The following is a 16,431-nucleotide window of genomic DNA, read 5'->3' as shown; positions in this document are numbered from 1 at the left end:
ACTGGTAAAAAAAAAAATAATAATAGGAATTAAAGAGCTAGTTGTCAGATATGGAAGCCAAAGTAAAACTTAATAAAACATTCATTCATTGGAACATTGTGCTATCTCTAGATTCTATTCTGAGAGAAACAATGGCGCTCCACCTTAAAGAAATTTATAATTGAGTTATGCACATGTAATAATAAAATAGAAAAACCAAGATTATGATATTAAATAAGATATTTAAAAGCCATGATATATAAAGCAAGCAGATTATGATTAAGTGAATTCCAGTAGGAACTATCTTTGAATTATAATCAAAGAATTATCTATATAATAAAAGCCTAAGCTATCATACAATAGTGTGACCAGAATGACTAGTCACTATTATGCACATTGACCACCAGGGGGCAGACGCTCAACACAGGGGGAGTGCCACTCAACCAGAAGCCTGGCTCACAGCTGGCAAGCACAGTGGTGGTGGCAGGAGCCTCTCCCACCTCCACAGCAGCACTAAGGAGCAGTGACCCCAGCAGTAAGGAGCAGCGAGCAGGCGGGCAGTAAGGAGAGAGGGGTCCCGAACTACAAGAGGGCGCAGGCTGGGCTGGAGGAGACCTCCCTTTCCCAGTAATAAAAATAAAACTTTGAGTAGAACTTAGAGAATGAAAAAGGATGGCAAAATGCCTGATTTAGTTAAATATACATTTAAAACTTTATTGATTGACTTTAGAGAGAGAGAAACATTAATATTTATTATTCCACTCATCCATGCACTCATTGATTGATAATTGTATGTGCCCGGATGGGATTGAAATCGCTGTATTGGTATGATATTCTAGCCAACTGAACTACCCAGCCAGGGGTTCAGTTTAGTTCAATAAGCATTTATGGGACAACTGTGTTCCCACTTTAGATGCCTGTGCAGAGAGTAGGGATCCTAACAAACACAGATGGAAATACTGGAAAAATCAAATGATAATAGACTTTGATGTTGAAAATAGAGGTAGATAGGACTGGATATTGTATCGTGCATTGGTTTGAGAGTCAGAACTCCAGGGTTTTAATCATGCTTCTGTCACTAAGTTATTGTTTTTTTCCTTGTGTGGACTATGTATGCCCTCCTGTTGTAGTTCAGCCTTGATTTCTGTTGGCATGTCCATGGGTGGGGTTGACCCTCAGCCTGGTTGACTATGAAGATCTCCCCCACCACAGTTTTAAGAGCTGATCTCAGATGCCTGCTGATCTCCCTTTGTGTCGTGCCAACTGTGGAGCTATTTGGGTGGTACTCTGGTGGTCTGAAGACAGCCTCTGGATGTGTTGGTTCTATGACTTTGAGGAGGGAATCTGGTGCAGGTCAATGTCAGATGCTGCCTATGACTGGCCTTAGGCTACCTGTTAGAAGCCATAAAGGTATCCACAGTTAGTAGCTGCCTCTGCTGGGCATCAATGTACATGGGAGGGTCCAAGCTCTGAACTGTGGCCAGCTGCCACCAGTACTGAGCCTGAAGCAGGTCAGCAAAGGCCAAGGTATGCTGAGATCTGCCACGGCCAGAGCAGACCCTCCTCCTTCCTCAGGTTAAACCACAGCTGTTCTGAAACACACCTATTATTGCCTGTATACAAGAAGTTGTGCAGATATTTCATTAGCAAAGAAGGTGTTGTTGTTTTTTCTTAGGGATAGAGGGCATTGCAGTCTGCTAATTGTAGTTACGGTGAGTCATACAGGATTTCTGAGAGCAAAAAGAAGGAAGTTCCAGCCTTGGCCGGGTATCTTAGTTAGTTGGAGCATCGTTCCAATATGTCAAGGTTGCAAGTTTGATCTCTAGTTAACAAATCTCTCTCCCTCTCTGTCTCTCTCTAAAATTAATCCTAATATATATTAGGTTTAATATTAGGTCATTAATCCATAATGACCGAAGGCTCAACTGAACACCAGAAGTCAGTCCTGCAGTCAGTGCTGGGTTGCTGTGATGAGCCAGCACTGACTGATGCCACTGCAAGCATGGCGGCCCAGCACTGATTGCCAAGGGGGCTGCGGATCAGGTCCAGAGAGAGGCAGGTTCTGATCCTCAGCCTCCATGGCACCTGTTGATCAGCCCTTGCCTCTCTCTCTCCAGGCTTCACCAGCAGCTGTGCCTCTTTCTCTCCCAGCCTCCATGAGGGCTGCTGATCAGCCTGGCCTCTCTGATCAGCCCTGCTTCTCTGGTCAAAGACGCTGACTGGCATAGAAACTGACCAATCAGAACCAAATCTGGGTGAACTGTGAGGAGCCAGTGGCTGCCTAGGAGGCAGAGTTTTTGACGCTGACTGGTATAAAAACCAACCAATCAGAACCAAATCAGTGAACTTCGAAGGCAGAACCTAAGGAGGGGGCTGAGGAAAGGTTTTAAGGGCAACAGCTGTTTGGTGTAAGGTGTAAGAAAGCAGTTCAATTTTTTAATGACCAGTTTGTCAGTATAGTGCATATGGCTGGCTATCAGTCCAGATATAGGGATTATATATTTTTGTCCACCAAGAGCATCTCCTTTTGCTGAAAAAGGCTTTCCTCCCAATTTAAGCAATTATATCCTATATAACAGGGGTCTTCAAACTACGGCCTGCGAGCCACATGTGGCCCGCAGAGGAGTCTGATCCTGCCCGCCAGGTTTTTTGGGCAGTGAGTGCAGCCGAGGTGTTACAGTAGGAATTCGTAGTTCATATAGTCCGGCCCTCCAGCTCTCTGAGGGACCGTGATCTGGCCCCCACTTTAAAAAGTTTGAGGACCCCTGCATATAATCTATTTATACTAGTAAAATGATAATATGATAATTATACTGGATTAACCAGCCATCTTCCTCCAGAACAAAACCATGGAGGTGGGGGCAGTTGGGGACGAGATTAGGCCATCAGGGGAGAGCAGTTAGGGGTGATCAGGCAGGCAAGCAGAGGCAGTTAGGGGGCAAGATCAGGCCGGCAGGGGAGAGCAGTTGGGAGCAATAACATGCCGGCAGGGAAGGGCTATTGGAGGTGAGATCAGGCCAGTACGGGAGGGAAGTTGGGGCAACCAGGCTGTCAGGGGAGGGCAGTTGGGGGTGATCAGGCATGTAGACAGAGGGGTTAGAGGAGATCAGGCATAGGGGTTAGGGGCATTCAGGCAGGCAGTAAGGGGCAGTTAGGGGTGATCAGGCAGGCAGGCAGTTGAGTGGTTAGGATCCAGCAGTCCCAGATTTTGACAGGGATGTCCGACTGCTGCTTTAGGCCCGACCAGCAGTCAAGACATCACCCAAGTGGTCCCCAATTGGCGAAGGTGTAGGCTGGGCTGAGGGAATCCCTTCTCCACCCACCCTCCTCATGCAGGAATTTCGTGCACTGGGCCACTAGTGAATAAATAATTGTATAAAAGGGGGAAAAAGAGGGAAGTTCCTTTTCAGATGGAAAAAAGAAGTGTATGGGAGGGGTTGTTATAACCATGGAGCTGTTTTAAACAGAGTTATTTCTATAGGGCTTCTCATGGCATACCACATGAGAGTTCCTCCCATGGGCCTCCTAATTCTTGTCTTGGTTAAAGTCTCTATCATACATGTTGACAGTACTAAATCTGATTTAAGATTCTCATTTCAAATGCAAGTAATTATATCTATCACACATACCTTTGACCTTGTCAACAGTTATTCACTGTTTCAAAGACTTTATACATATTTTCTCATTACATTTTCACAACAATTCTACGAAGTGAATAACATTATCATCTCCATTTTACAGTGAGAAACCTGTGACACACAGAGGCTGAACAACTCTCCAAAATCACATAGAATGTAGTAGAGCAGAAGAGTCCAGCAGAACTTGACTCCAAAGCCAAACTTCTAACCAGCCCCATATACTGGTCTAGTTTGCATCTGGTATGAAAACAGGTCTGGAGAGGTAGAGCAAGGGCTTGGCTGGTGTGCCTCCGTGGTTCAGCACAGACCTATGAACCAGGAAGTCACAGTTTGATTCCCAGTCAGGGCACATGTCTGAGGTGTGAGCTCAGTCCCAAGCAAGGCCTTGCAGGAGGCAGCCAATTGATGATTTTCTCTCAACATTGATGTTTCCATGGAGGCAGAGGAAGGAGTTATGGCTCTTCTTTGAGAACCTTGGGGCCAGTGCGCCTGAGTGCCCAGCAGCTACCGGTGCAGTTATCACTGTGAGTGTAACAGGCTTCTGTTCCTGTCGCTGAATGTATACAGGAACTTAAACACATCACTTAGACAATTTTCTCAGCATTTCCAGCTTTAATATGTTGTCATTTTTCTGTAGGTAATGAGATTATTGGAGTAAGTGGCATGATGGAAATGTTACAAGAAGATTACTCTATAGATTCAGATGTGTGATTGATAGAGGAATTCACTACCCTACACATGGATTTGTTAGAATGTGGCTTAATATAGCAACTCCTAGTCTAGACAGAGTAGGGCTAGAGGTGAAGCTCTTGTTTTGGAATTTAAGATAGTGGGAATTTTTAACATCCATATATAGATATGTCTATGTACTGTTTACATTATGACAAATACTAGCCCAGCTGTAGATTTACGTAATTGGCTCTATTGCCTTTGTGTGTATATATATATATATATATATATATATATATATATGATATACATAAATATTCATAACTGTTATCCCAAGTGCCTGAATTTTTTTCTTTTGAGAACACTAAGTGCTATAAATTAGGGAAATAAAAAAGATGTTAAGATATCAAAAATGTACCTTTGTCTATATAAATGTTTTGATTTTATATAACTTGAAAATACTGTAGGGTTTTATTAAGCAGCTACCCCTATATAAGGATTTCCCATTTTCTTTCCCAGAAGACTAAATTGTTCAAGAACAAAGAATGCGTTTTATATCCCATGCTTTGAACATGTGCTGTGTATCTAAAAAGGAAAGTTCTCTCCCCATTGTAAGGCTGGTCCTGAGTTTGAGTGAGGAAGATTTGAATTGTCCTTGCTGTTTACAGTTGTTTTATAGTGATTGCGTATGAAGGTAAACACTAGATGAAGGGGTTGAATTATTTTTGGTCTAAAAGCAGTAGGCCCATCTATCACCAGCTAATTTATGATATTTGCTTGCTGTCCGGGAAAGCTTTTAAGGTAAACTATACATAGTGAAAGTATAGCCATCAGTCGGACATCCTTAGTACTATCGTGGAGAAGAAAGATGCTCTCGCCACCACTGCTGCGCTCACCAGCTGTAAGCCTGGCTCAGGGCTTTCTGCTGAACAGCACTCCCCCTTGGGAGCACACTGACCACCAGGGGGCAGCTCCTGCACTGAGTGTCTGCCCTCTAGTGGTCAGTGTGCGTCATAGTGACCGGTTCTGCCATTTGGATGATTTGCATAGTACCCTTTTATTATATAGCACATGTGTCAAACACAAGGCCCGCGGGCCAAATCCAGCCCGCCAGGCCTTGCAATGTGGCCCGCACCGCGCTGTCATCACTGCACTCCGCTGTCAGTTTATGACATTGTCAGTTTATGACTGTTCAGTAAACCATTCGGCCCGCAATTTAGGCTGGATTTTAGATTTTGGCCCCTTCTCTGATTGAGTTTGACACCCCTATTATATAGGATCATATAGAACAGCATACTAGTACTCTTCAGGGAAAAATAAAACCTCCCCAAAGCAACTATAGGAAATTAATTTTAAATCATGATAGAGACTCTATCATGATTTTTAAAAAAATATATTTTATTAATTTTTTTACAGAGAGGAAGAGAGAGACAGAGAGTTAGAAACATCGATGAGAGAGAATTATCAATCAGATGCCTCTTGCACACCCCCAAGGTAAATGCTCTATCCACTGAGCCAAACTGGTTTCGGCTCTACCATGATTTAAAAAAAAAAAAAATTGGGGGACATTTCATCTTATATACAGACTATCCAAATAATAATCTCTCTATATATAAGCCCAGCAACTGTTATGACGGAGCAACTGTAACGACTGGTCACTATGATGTGCACTGACCACCAGGGGGTAGATGCTCAATGTAGGAACTGCCCTCTGGTGGTCCGTGCACTCCCATAGCGGGAGCACTGCTCAACCAGAAGCTGGGCTCAGAAGCTAGAGTGCAGAGGTGGTGGTGGGAGCCTCTCCCACCTCTGCAGCAGCGCTAAGAAGCGGCAAGTGGAGCAGTAAGGAGCAAGCAGGTGGGTGGTTAGGAGCGAGCAGGCAGGTGGTTAGAAGTGAGCAGTCCCAGATTGTGAGAGGGCACAGGCCGGGCTGAGCAACACCCCCTCCTCCAATGCACAAAGGCCTCTAGTCTCTAGTAAGAGGAGGTGGGTCCACTGTATCCTCACTGAGTCAGAAGTATCTGAGGACCATGAAAAATGGGGGAGCTAAGGGGTAAGAGTGTCCACGAGGAGTTCAAATTCTACCTCTTCTGCCAGTAAACTAAGAGACTGTGCGCAAGTTACTTAACCTCTCTGTGCCTCAGCTTCCTCGTCTGTGAAACAAAGGTGGTAAAAGTAACAAAACATACCTTACAAGTTTGTTTTGAGGATTAAATGAGTTAACTTATGTAATATTTTAAAATACAGCCTTGATATATGTGCTACATTTAGTGTCTGCTTTTATGAGAATTTTATCACCATCATCATTGATTTTAGGTGCCCATTTGGGAATTCACTCTTTATAAGCCATCCGTAAAAATGTTGACAGGTCATGACCATAAGTAGCTTAAATTTCTTGAAATGAAGTCCAAAGTGGTTCCCCTTGGAGCACGTAGTTGGATTAGACTGCTTTCTATGATCTTAAAATACACATTAAAGCAAGGAAACACTAGTTTTGTAAATCCTTAGCTGGCACACCCATCCAGCTGGTACCACAAATGACATCACGTTTCAGGAAGACCAGCTAATATATTCCATGGAACCAAAGGCACTTCTCAGGATAGAATGTGTCTTACTTGTAGTTCCCAGGCTGGCCTTTGATTCAGACCCAAATTGGAGGAAAATCTAGCCTCTCAAATAGGTCTCTGCTGAACCCAACTTGATAATTTACCAAAGTTATTTATTACCACATTTAGTAATTTGGGTGAAATTTCTCATTTCTCAAAACATGTTTTCCTTACACCCTTTTGAAAGAATGTTATTGGTATGTGGGCTGGTTGTCTGGAGCCAGTCTCTTATCTAGAGACCAGATGCAAAACGTCTGAGTTCAGCGAAGTGGCTTAGACTGCGTGCTTCTGTTTTGTTTTGTTTAATAAGCATGCACAGGTCTCGTTAAAACCAGTGCTACCCCCATCCAGGAACAATGCCGCACATATCATTTCCTGAAATAATGGAGTTGGAAGGCAATTATCTACTCACAAAACAGGCTGAAACAACAGTTCCTGATATTCTTCTCAAATACTTTAACTTCCCAAGGAATCCGGAAAAAATAATTCCATGAGACAGTGTTGTGAATGAAGGTATGACATTTCAGTTTCCTTCGCTGGAATCCAGGAACCAGCAGCCCTGGATTAATTACTGCCCACACGCGTTCCTGAGAGGCTCTGGCTGGGGAGTTGTTTGTCTCCGCTTCGGGAACACCGTCCTGCCGTCCAGCCTCCGGTGACATGAGGCCTGGAGTTCCTTTGTGTGCACTTCTGGGAACCAGTCCAGAGACTACCTGCCGCTTCTGGAACTGTGCTTATTTGTGGCCTTGTTTTCCATTTACTCCTAAAGAGAACTTGGGATTTCGCTCCAGACTTTGCAGATAAGAAATGTACGTTCTTGCTAGAAAACACACACACACACACACACACACACACACACACACACACAAAAATGAATACCTATTTCATCAAAACATGTTTTCAAGTAGGGAAGAGAGAGCGAGCTGTTTTGTGGGTTGGGAGGGATTCCTAATGAGATCTGTCTGCTCTGTGATTCTCAACAATCTGTACATTGCCAAGGTGCCTTACTGATGTTCATGGCAAGAAATAGCAATTAGATTTCTAATGGACTACACATTGCCTTCTGGAAGTCTTATCCGGAGGAAAACTGGCACAAAGGATTCTTCTATCAGGGATGCATACACAGGTTTTCTTTTCCATGCACTGAGAAAAAATTGGAGACAGTCATCTGGATGTTAAATCTATACAATGCCAGTTATAAAGCTACTAGAGGCCCAGTGCATGAAATTCATGCATGGGGGAGGAGGGGGATCCCTCAGCCCACCCTGCACCCTCTCCAATCTGGGACCCCTTGAGGGATGTCCAACTGCCCGTTTAGGCCACAAGGCTCCCCTGACAGCCTGTTTGCCCCTAACTGCTCTCCGCTGCAGGCCTGGTTGCCCCCAACTTCCCTCCCTTGCAGGCCTGGTCCCTCCCAACTGCCCTCCCCTGCTGGTCATCTTGTGGTGGCCATCTTGTGTCCATATGGGGGAAGCCATCTTTGACCATATGGAGGCAGCCATCTTGTGTGTTGGAGTGATGATCAATCTGCATATTACTCTTTTATTAGATAGGATAGAGGCCTGGTGCAGGGGTGGGGGCTGGCTGGTTTGCCCTAAAGGGTGTCCTGGATCAGGGTGGAGGTTTCCTTGGGCGTGGGGCAGCCTCTGCGAGGGGCCTGTGGCGATTTGCAGACTGGCCACGCCCCCCGGGCAACCAGGTGGAGGCCCTGGTATCTGGGATTTGTTTTCCTCTACAATTGAAACTTTGTATCCTGGAGTAGAGCCAGGCCTTCTGATCGCTCTGTGGCTGGTGCCATTTTTGTTGGGATTTATGTAACTTCTATAATCGAAACTTTGTAGTCTTAAGCAGAGGCCTGGGCTGGCCAGGGTGTGCAGAAAGCTTGGTTTCCTCCATTGCCGGGGTCAATCCTAGCCTCCTGCTCTTTCCAGCTCTGTGGCTGCTGCCATTTCTGTGTGGATTCATGTGTTTCTATCATTGACACTTTGTAGCCTTGAGTGGAGGCCTAGGCCAGAAAGGGCGGGTGGAAAGCTTGGCTTCCTGTATTGCTGGGGAAACCCAAGCCTCCCTCCTGCTCTCTGTGGCATAGCCATTTGGTTGGGTTTATTTGCATATTTACTCCTGATTGGCTTGTGGGCACAGCTTTTGGGTATAGTTGAGTGATGGTTAATTTGCATATTATTGTTTTATTAGATAGGGTTATATATATATATATATATATATATATATATATATATAAAATTATTTAAATATATTCAAATATATAATATAAATAATAATATGTAATAATATTGTTATTAATGTTATAATATCATAATATAAACATAGATGTATATAAAAATCGTACCAAGCAAAAGGGAATGTATAATTCATAGAGAAATCATTCAGCTTTACATAGAGAAAAGGAGAGTAGAGTGGTAGTTACCAGGGGCGGAGGGTGGGGAAATGGAATATACTGGCCAAAGGGTACAAATTTCTAGTTACAAGAATAACAAGTTCTGGGGATATAATGTGCAGCATGGTGATTATATACCAGTGTTTGAGAGTTGCTAAGATAGTAGATCTCAAATATTCTCAACACAAGTGGAAAATGGTTGTGTCATGGAGGTGTTAGCTAATGCTATGGTGATAATCATTTTCCAATATATGAATGTATGAAATCAACACATTGTACACTTTTTTTTTAAATATGTTTTATTGATTTTTTACAGAGAGGAAGGGAGAGGGATAGAGAGCTAGAAACGTTGATGAGAGAGAAACATCGACCAGCTGCCTCTTGCACACCCCCTACCGGGGATGTGCCCGCAACCAACGTACATACCCTTGACCGGAATCGAACCTGGGACCTTTCAGTCCGCAGACCGACGCTCTACCACTGAGCCAAACCGGTTTCGGCAACACATTGTACACTTTAAATTTATACCATGCAATGTCAATTCATCTCAATAAAACTGATAAAGAAATAAATTTGTGAAGTTTTTTAAATAACAAAAATAAAAGATAGTTCAGCTTTGAAAGTAGAAGTTTCCAGTTCCACTAGAGTTTGCTTTATTTCAGTCCTGTCCAATACCACGTAGGAGCCCCCAGTATGAGGCCCCACAGGGGGAACCGTTTTCTAATACTACAGCTCACCTCTGGTTTCCTAGCTTTTGATGTAGCAAATAACCTCCTCCTTGCCCACTGGTATTGTTCCCAGGGCACTGCCAATAGTCCCAGAGCAATCAGGGACTTGTCTCTCTGAACAACATGGAGTCCTCCTCTTATTGGGCAGGAAAACTCAACTGAAGCTGGTCCCGAGGTCATACAGACCGCCATAAACAAGTTGTGTCCTTATCAGTGTGGGCCAGACAGTGTGCCTTATACTGGGAGCAGGGCATTTACATTTGAAGGATGCAGAGCTTTTACATCAAGATATCAAGGTGTTCATTAATTTTGGAAGTTACAGTGTATTGGGGGTTTCCATATAGTAAACATTTCACACAATAATTAGAGGGGTTACATTATTATAACATCTGGGTTGCAGGTTTGATCCCACCCCCAGTTGGGGGTGGGAGGTGGGAGGCGACCAATCAGTGTGAGATCCCTCCCTTCCATTCTCTCTAAGGATCAATGGGAAAAATAGAAGTGGAAATCTTTAAAAATGGTTAGAATGGTTAATTTTATGTTATTTATTAAAAATAAAAACATGGAGGCTGAACAGTGTGCCTCAGTGCTTGAGTGTTGACCTATGAACTAGCAGGTCATGGTTCAATTCCTGGTCAGGGCATGTGTCCAGCTTTCGGGCTTGGTCCCCAGGGTGCGTCATGCAGGAGACAGCCAATTAATGATTGTCTCTCATTATTGATGTTTCTATCCTGCTCCTTCCCCTGCTCCCTTCCTCTCTGAAATCAATAAAAATATTTAAAAATAAAGTAAAAAATAAAAACATGGGATGGAGACTCATATATGGCGCCCACCTCCTGGCTCTGTGTGAGGAGGGCTGGGCAAAGGAGCAATGCCTCTGCCGGCACCTTTCTATGGGAAAGCTGCCCTCCTAGCTCTCTTCCTGAAGCCAGACAATTCTGCCCTGGCACCTTTCAAGCTGCTGACCCAAGTCTTAAGAGCAAAACTGAGATTTCCAATAGAAGAAAATGTTTTTCCTTAAGACTGCAGCATCAGATTTCAGATTTGCCCTACAGATTTCAGACTTGCTAGTCGCACAATCATGGCAGTAGGTCATACTGAGGAACAGACAAGTAATTGCCTTTATTACTTTTCGCAATCTAGCATCACCTCCATTCTGCAGTGTGAAGCAGATTAAAAGACAATATTAAATCAGTCTAATATTCTTCTCTTATCAGTCCTTAATCTGCAAAAAGATAAACTCAAATTTCAACTGTTTACTTTTTCCAGATAACTTAATTTGAAGAAACTGGAACAGGTAAACAATAAAAAATGGAATATCTCAAATGTATGCCACAGAATCATTGAAGTGTTACACCCAGATATGGTAGGGTTACTGTGGTGGGCATCGTAGTGAGAAAAGTTAGCTTGACGTAAGCATACAGGGCAGGGCTCCAGTGGAAAACAAAGGCAGGTGGGCCATAGGCAGGGACAGACAAGGCAGTTTGAGCAGCCTCACCACAGGAACCAACCAAGCAGAAATAATGAAGTGTTTCTGGACTCAAAGCGGGAGGCATAGGAAAACAAGAGAGGGCCCGCAACAATAAGGTGTACTGACATAGAAACAAAGGAAGTTCAGCCTAGAAACATAGAAAGAACACATAGATATAGGGAGAGTTCAGGTTCGATGCTGGGCAAGAACAATTGAGAGAATCAATCAGGTGACGACACGAATAGATATAAAAACAGGCTTAGAGCAAGTATATCAGCTTGGACTACAAGGCTTCACCAGGCAGCCCATTGTTTGGCCCCCTTTCCATGTGGTGACTCTGAACCTGCTTGTAATCAATTTTCCACACTTTTGCTTCTTAAACCTTCTGGTCTACAGAGCTTATTCTTGGGCATCACCACACAACCCCAGGAAAAACCCTCAGCTCACTGTCAGTTACCAGCAGGCTGGGAGATCTTTGGACCTGGAACTAGACTTGTCTGCTGTGCTGGGATTGGTGTTGGAGCTTCAGCCTCAGCTGCTGCTGATGGGAGGCAGGTGGAACATGGGTTCCAGCAAGTGGAGTGTCATTAGGCAACTGGTGGGAGGCCAGGCAAGCAGGGGGCCTCAGAGAAGTCCAGAGAGGTGGCAGATGGAGCACAGCTACAAGCTGCAGTAGTCAGAGATGCAGGCAGGCAGGCTATGTTAGCAGCCTCTGTCAGTGGGTAACAGTAGCCTACTCAGGTACTGGGTCTGGGTCAGATTTAAGGCTCCTTATCTTTGTAGAGTCCATGAGGCCTAAAATGACTGAGCAGAATGCCATCTAGATCTATTGAAGTTCCATATGAAAAAGGAAGGGTGAGGATAACTAAGAAATTATAACTTGGGTGGAGGGCCTAGAAAAGGTCTGTACAATGTAGGCATAAGCTACATTGTTGTTTTCTTGTCGGATTCCTTAGCTCGATGTTAGCATGCAAGAATGAAAGCCAAGCAAAAGTTGTTCAGTTGTTGAGTGTCAACCCATGAACCATGAGGTCACTAGACCTTGTCAGAGCACATGCCTGAGTTTTGGGCTCGATCCCCAGTAGGGGGCATGAAGGAGGCAGCCGATTGATGATGTTTCTCTCATCAATGTTTTTCTCTCTCTATCCCTCTCCTTTCCTCTCTAAAATCAATAAGAACATATTCTTAAAAAGCCAAGCAAAATTTTAGAATGAAGAGCATCTCCTTTTAATAGAATGTATTCCTGAGGCCAAGTAATTCAGCTTCCAGAGAGTCCTAATGAAGTACATTCACAGCAGGGTCAGAGGAAAGAGCCCTGATGAGGGGACAAACGAGGGAAGTGGCCTCCTTGGATTTGGTGCTGAGCACAGGCTGGTATGTGCTTGGTGAGAGGGTTGTAAGGCTGTAAAGCCACTGCAATCTGGACTGTGATGTGACCTCTTTATATGCATAGGCTAGTGATACTTGCAATGTTCAACACACACACACACACACACACACACACACACACACACACACACATGCTCGCGTCCACGCTCAATTGCATACTTATTTTTATTTCTGTTGTCTTTTTTTTTTTAAAATATATTTTATTGATTTTATACAGAGAGGAAGGGAGAGGGATAGAGAGCTAGAAACGTCAATGAGAGAGAAACATTGACCAGCTGCCTCTTGCACACCCCCTACTGGGGATGTGCCCGCAACCCAGGTACATGCCCTTGACCGGAATCGAACCTGGGACCTTTCAGTCCGCAGACCGATGCTCTACCACTGAGCCAAACGTGTTTCAGCTCTGTTGTCTTGATGATATCATTCATGATGTGTTTATCCTGATTTATTTCCTTTTAGTTATGGTGTATGCATTTTTCTACCTATAAAATCACTTTTTCCATTTCTCAAGGCACTTTACTTTTTTCAAGTTTTATTCAGGAATAATCGACATATACTTCTGTATAAGTTTAAGGAAGACAGCATGATGGTTGGATTTGCATATATTGTGAAATGATTACCACACTGGGTTCAGCTAATATCCATCTAAGATGTGACAAACAAAATTGAAATCTCTAATGGAGCAAGTAGAGTTAATTTTTTCTTCAAAGTCAAAACCACAATTCTTACATTCTATTGTGCTTTTTTTTTTTTTTAAAGGTTTCTTAGACTGTTTCTTAAATTAAATATTAGATCTTGTGTTTGGATCTGATTTCATAGTTTACCCAGTTTTATACACTAGAATAACTCTATTAAATTATTTCCTGAGAGGAACTACTTTTTAAAAGTAGAAAGTCTATAATGCTTTAGGGTTCATTTAAAAATCAACTCTAAGAATTCTGTATTTTTAAAAAATTACATTACTGGCAAATTAATTATAGATTTCAGGTATCTAAATAGTGATATTTTTAATAAAGTAAACTGTTCCTGAGTGAAACCTGTACGTAGTCAGGGGTAGGCTGACTTCCAAGACACATCTGTGAGGGTGGAGATTATTTTTCTTTTAATTTGAGGTCACTTTGTCTGGCTGGTCCTATCCCCAGAGCCCAGTCATGGTTTCACTCACAGTGACCTAACGCATAGAGTAGGGATCTGGCACAGGGGGAGCAGAGGCGGGCAAACCTCAGGGAGCTGAAGGCTTCCCTGAGCTGGTTAAATGTGCCATGCTCTCTAAGTGCTACCTGCAGTGGAACCTGCCAGAAAGTCCTGCTCTTCCCCCGGCAAATTCTCAGTTATTCTGAGCTCCTGGAGGAGGCAGAGACTTCCCCACTTCTCTCTCTTATTCCTGCCCGTGTGTGTGTGTGTGTGTGTGTGTGTGTGTGTGTGTGAAAACATGTGTGAAGATATGTATAAATATGGATGTCACTGGGTGTGACTAAATGTTACTGTGTGTTTAAGTGTGTGTTACAGTGAGTGTGTAGGGACATGTGAATGTCAACTTGTATGGTTGTTTGTAGGTGTGTATGAATGTGTGTGTGAATGTATGAAGTGTGTGACTAAATGTGTGAATGTGTATGTTAGCATATATGAAGGAATGTGTGTGAGGCTGTGTGAATGTCAATGTGTATGAATGATTGTGAATTGGTGTATATGAATGTGCATGTGTGTGTGCACCCTGGGAACGAGTTTTTTTATTATAACCTCAAGGCCTCAAATGTAGACCTTTGGTCTATTCAGATGAAGTTTAAGTCACAGCGAGACATGGCCAGCCTTGAACCACGATACCATCCACTTCTAGCACATGTCCTATAGTGGACATCATCGAAGAAGCCCTGTGAGTCAGTACTTTAGAGAGTAAATTCTACAATTATCTGTGGTGGCACAATTATCATAAGGAATCCATTATTTGCACTTAGAATATTTATTAATATAAACATTAAAAGCCCCCCATTTTAAGCCCCGTTGGCACTTCTCAGCTCTCTCCTCCAAGGGCGTCTCGGTGGCATGGTGGGCGGTGCGGTTGCCATGGGGGTTCCATAGCCAACTGCAGGCGGCTGTGCCTCAGGTGGGCTGCGGGGCTCCCTCAGGTGTGAGCGTCCCGGGGGCTGGCCTGCTGTGCGCCTCTCTGCACCTGCACACGATGGTGACCCCACGCAGCTTCCCTGCTTCTCTTAACAGGCCTGTTGGGTAGACAGGAGGGAACCAAGGCTTGACCAGGGTTTCTCAACAGACCTCACACCCCTGGCTCTTCTCATCACTGTGTGTCCAGAGGCCTCCTGGGAGCGGAACTTAGGTGGCCTGAGAACGTCCCACCAAGGTTCTGTTTTAAGATCTGGCCTTTTCCTTTCTCTTTTTAGGATCCTTTTATCACAGTGAAATTTACAATGTTCACTGTTTTTCAGTGCACAGTGCAGTGGCATTAAGCACATTCATACTGTTGTGTGGCCCACACCACCATCATGTCCATGACTTTTCCCATCTTCTCCAACAAAACTCTGTCCCAATAAACAACAACTCTGTATCCCCACCCTCACCCGCACCACCACAGGTACCTTTATCTTTCCTTCCATCTCTGACTCCGATGGCGTTAGGGACCTCATGCGAGTGGAATCACACAGTAGTCTTCTTTATACTGGCTTTTGCACTGAACATGTCTTCAAGGTCCATCCAAATTATAGATTTTGTCACAATATTCTTCCTGTGTTTTTAATTCAATCTATTGGGTTGACATTGGTTAATAGTCATGTGGACCTCAGGTGTACAATTCTATAACACATCATCTGCATGTTGTATTGTGTGCCCAATACCCCAAGTCACGTCTCCTTTCATGATCATTTGACCCCCTTTACCCTCTTCCACCTCCCCCACCCCCTTTCCCTCTGGTGATCACTATAGTTATGTCTTTGTCTCTGAGTTGCTGTTTTTCTTTGCTTAATCCCTTCACCTTTTTCACCCAGCCCCACAGTCCCTTTCTCATCTGACAAACGTCAGTCTGTTCTCTTTCTATGAGTCTGTTTCTATTTTCTTTGTTAATTTATTTTGTTCATTAGATTCCACATATAAGTGAAATCATATGCCATTAGTCATTCTCTGACTGGCTTATTACACTTACCATAAGGCTCTCCAGGTCCATCCACGCTGCCACAAATAGAAAGATTCTCTTCCTTTTCACAACCAAGTAGTATTCCATAGTGTCAATGTACCAAAGCATGTTTATCCAATCGTCTACTGATGGGCACATGGGCTGCTTCCAGATCTTGGTATTGTATATAACACTGCAATGAACACAGCAATGCATATATTCTTTCCAATCAATGTTGCTGATTCCTTAGGATAGATTCCCAGAAGTGGAATTGCTGAAGCGTAAAGACGTTCCATTTTTAATTTTTGAGGTAACTTCTTACTACTATCCACAGTGGCTGCACAGAATGCATTTCCCATAGAGATCTGTGCATCTCTGCAAACGATGGTGACCCCCATAGAGTTTTCCTGCTTTCATTAACAGGCCTGTGGGGTA

Source organism: Pipistrellus hanaki (assembly GCF_964339955.1).
Source record: "Pipistrellus hanaki genome assembly, chromosome: 2".
Lineage (NCBI taxonomy): Eukaryota > Metazoa > Chordata > Mammalia > Chiroptera > Vespertilionidae > Pipistrellus > Pipistrellus hanaki.
Note: the sequence above shows the minus strand (reverse complement) of the source record.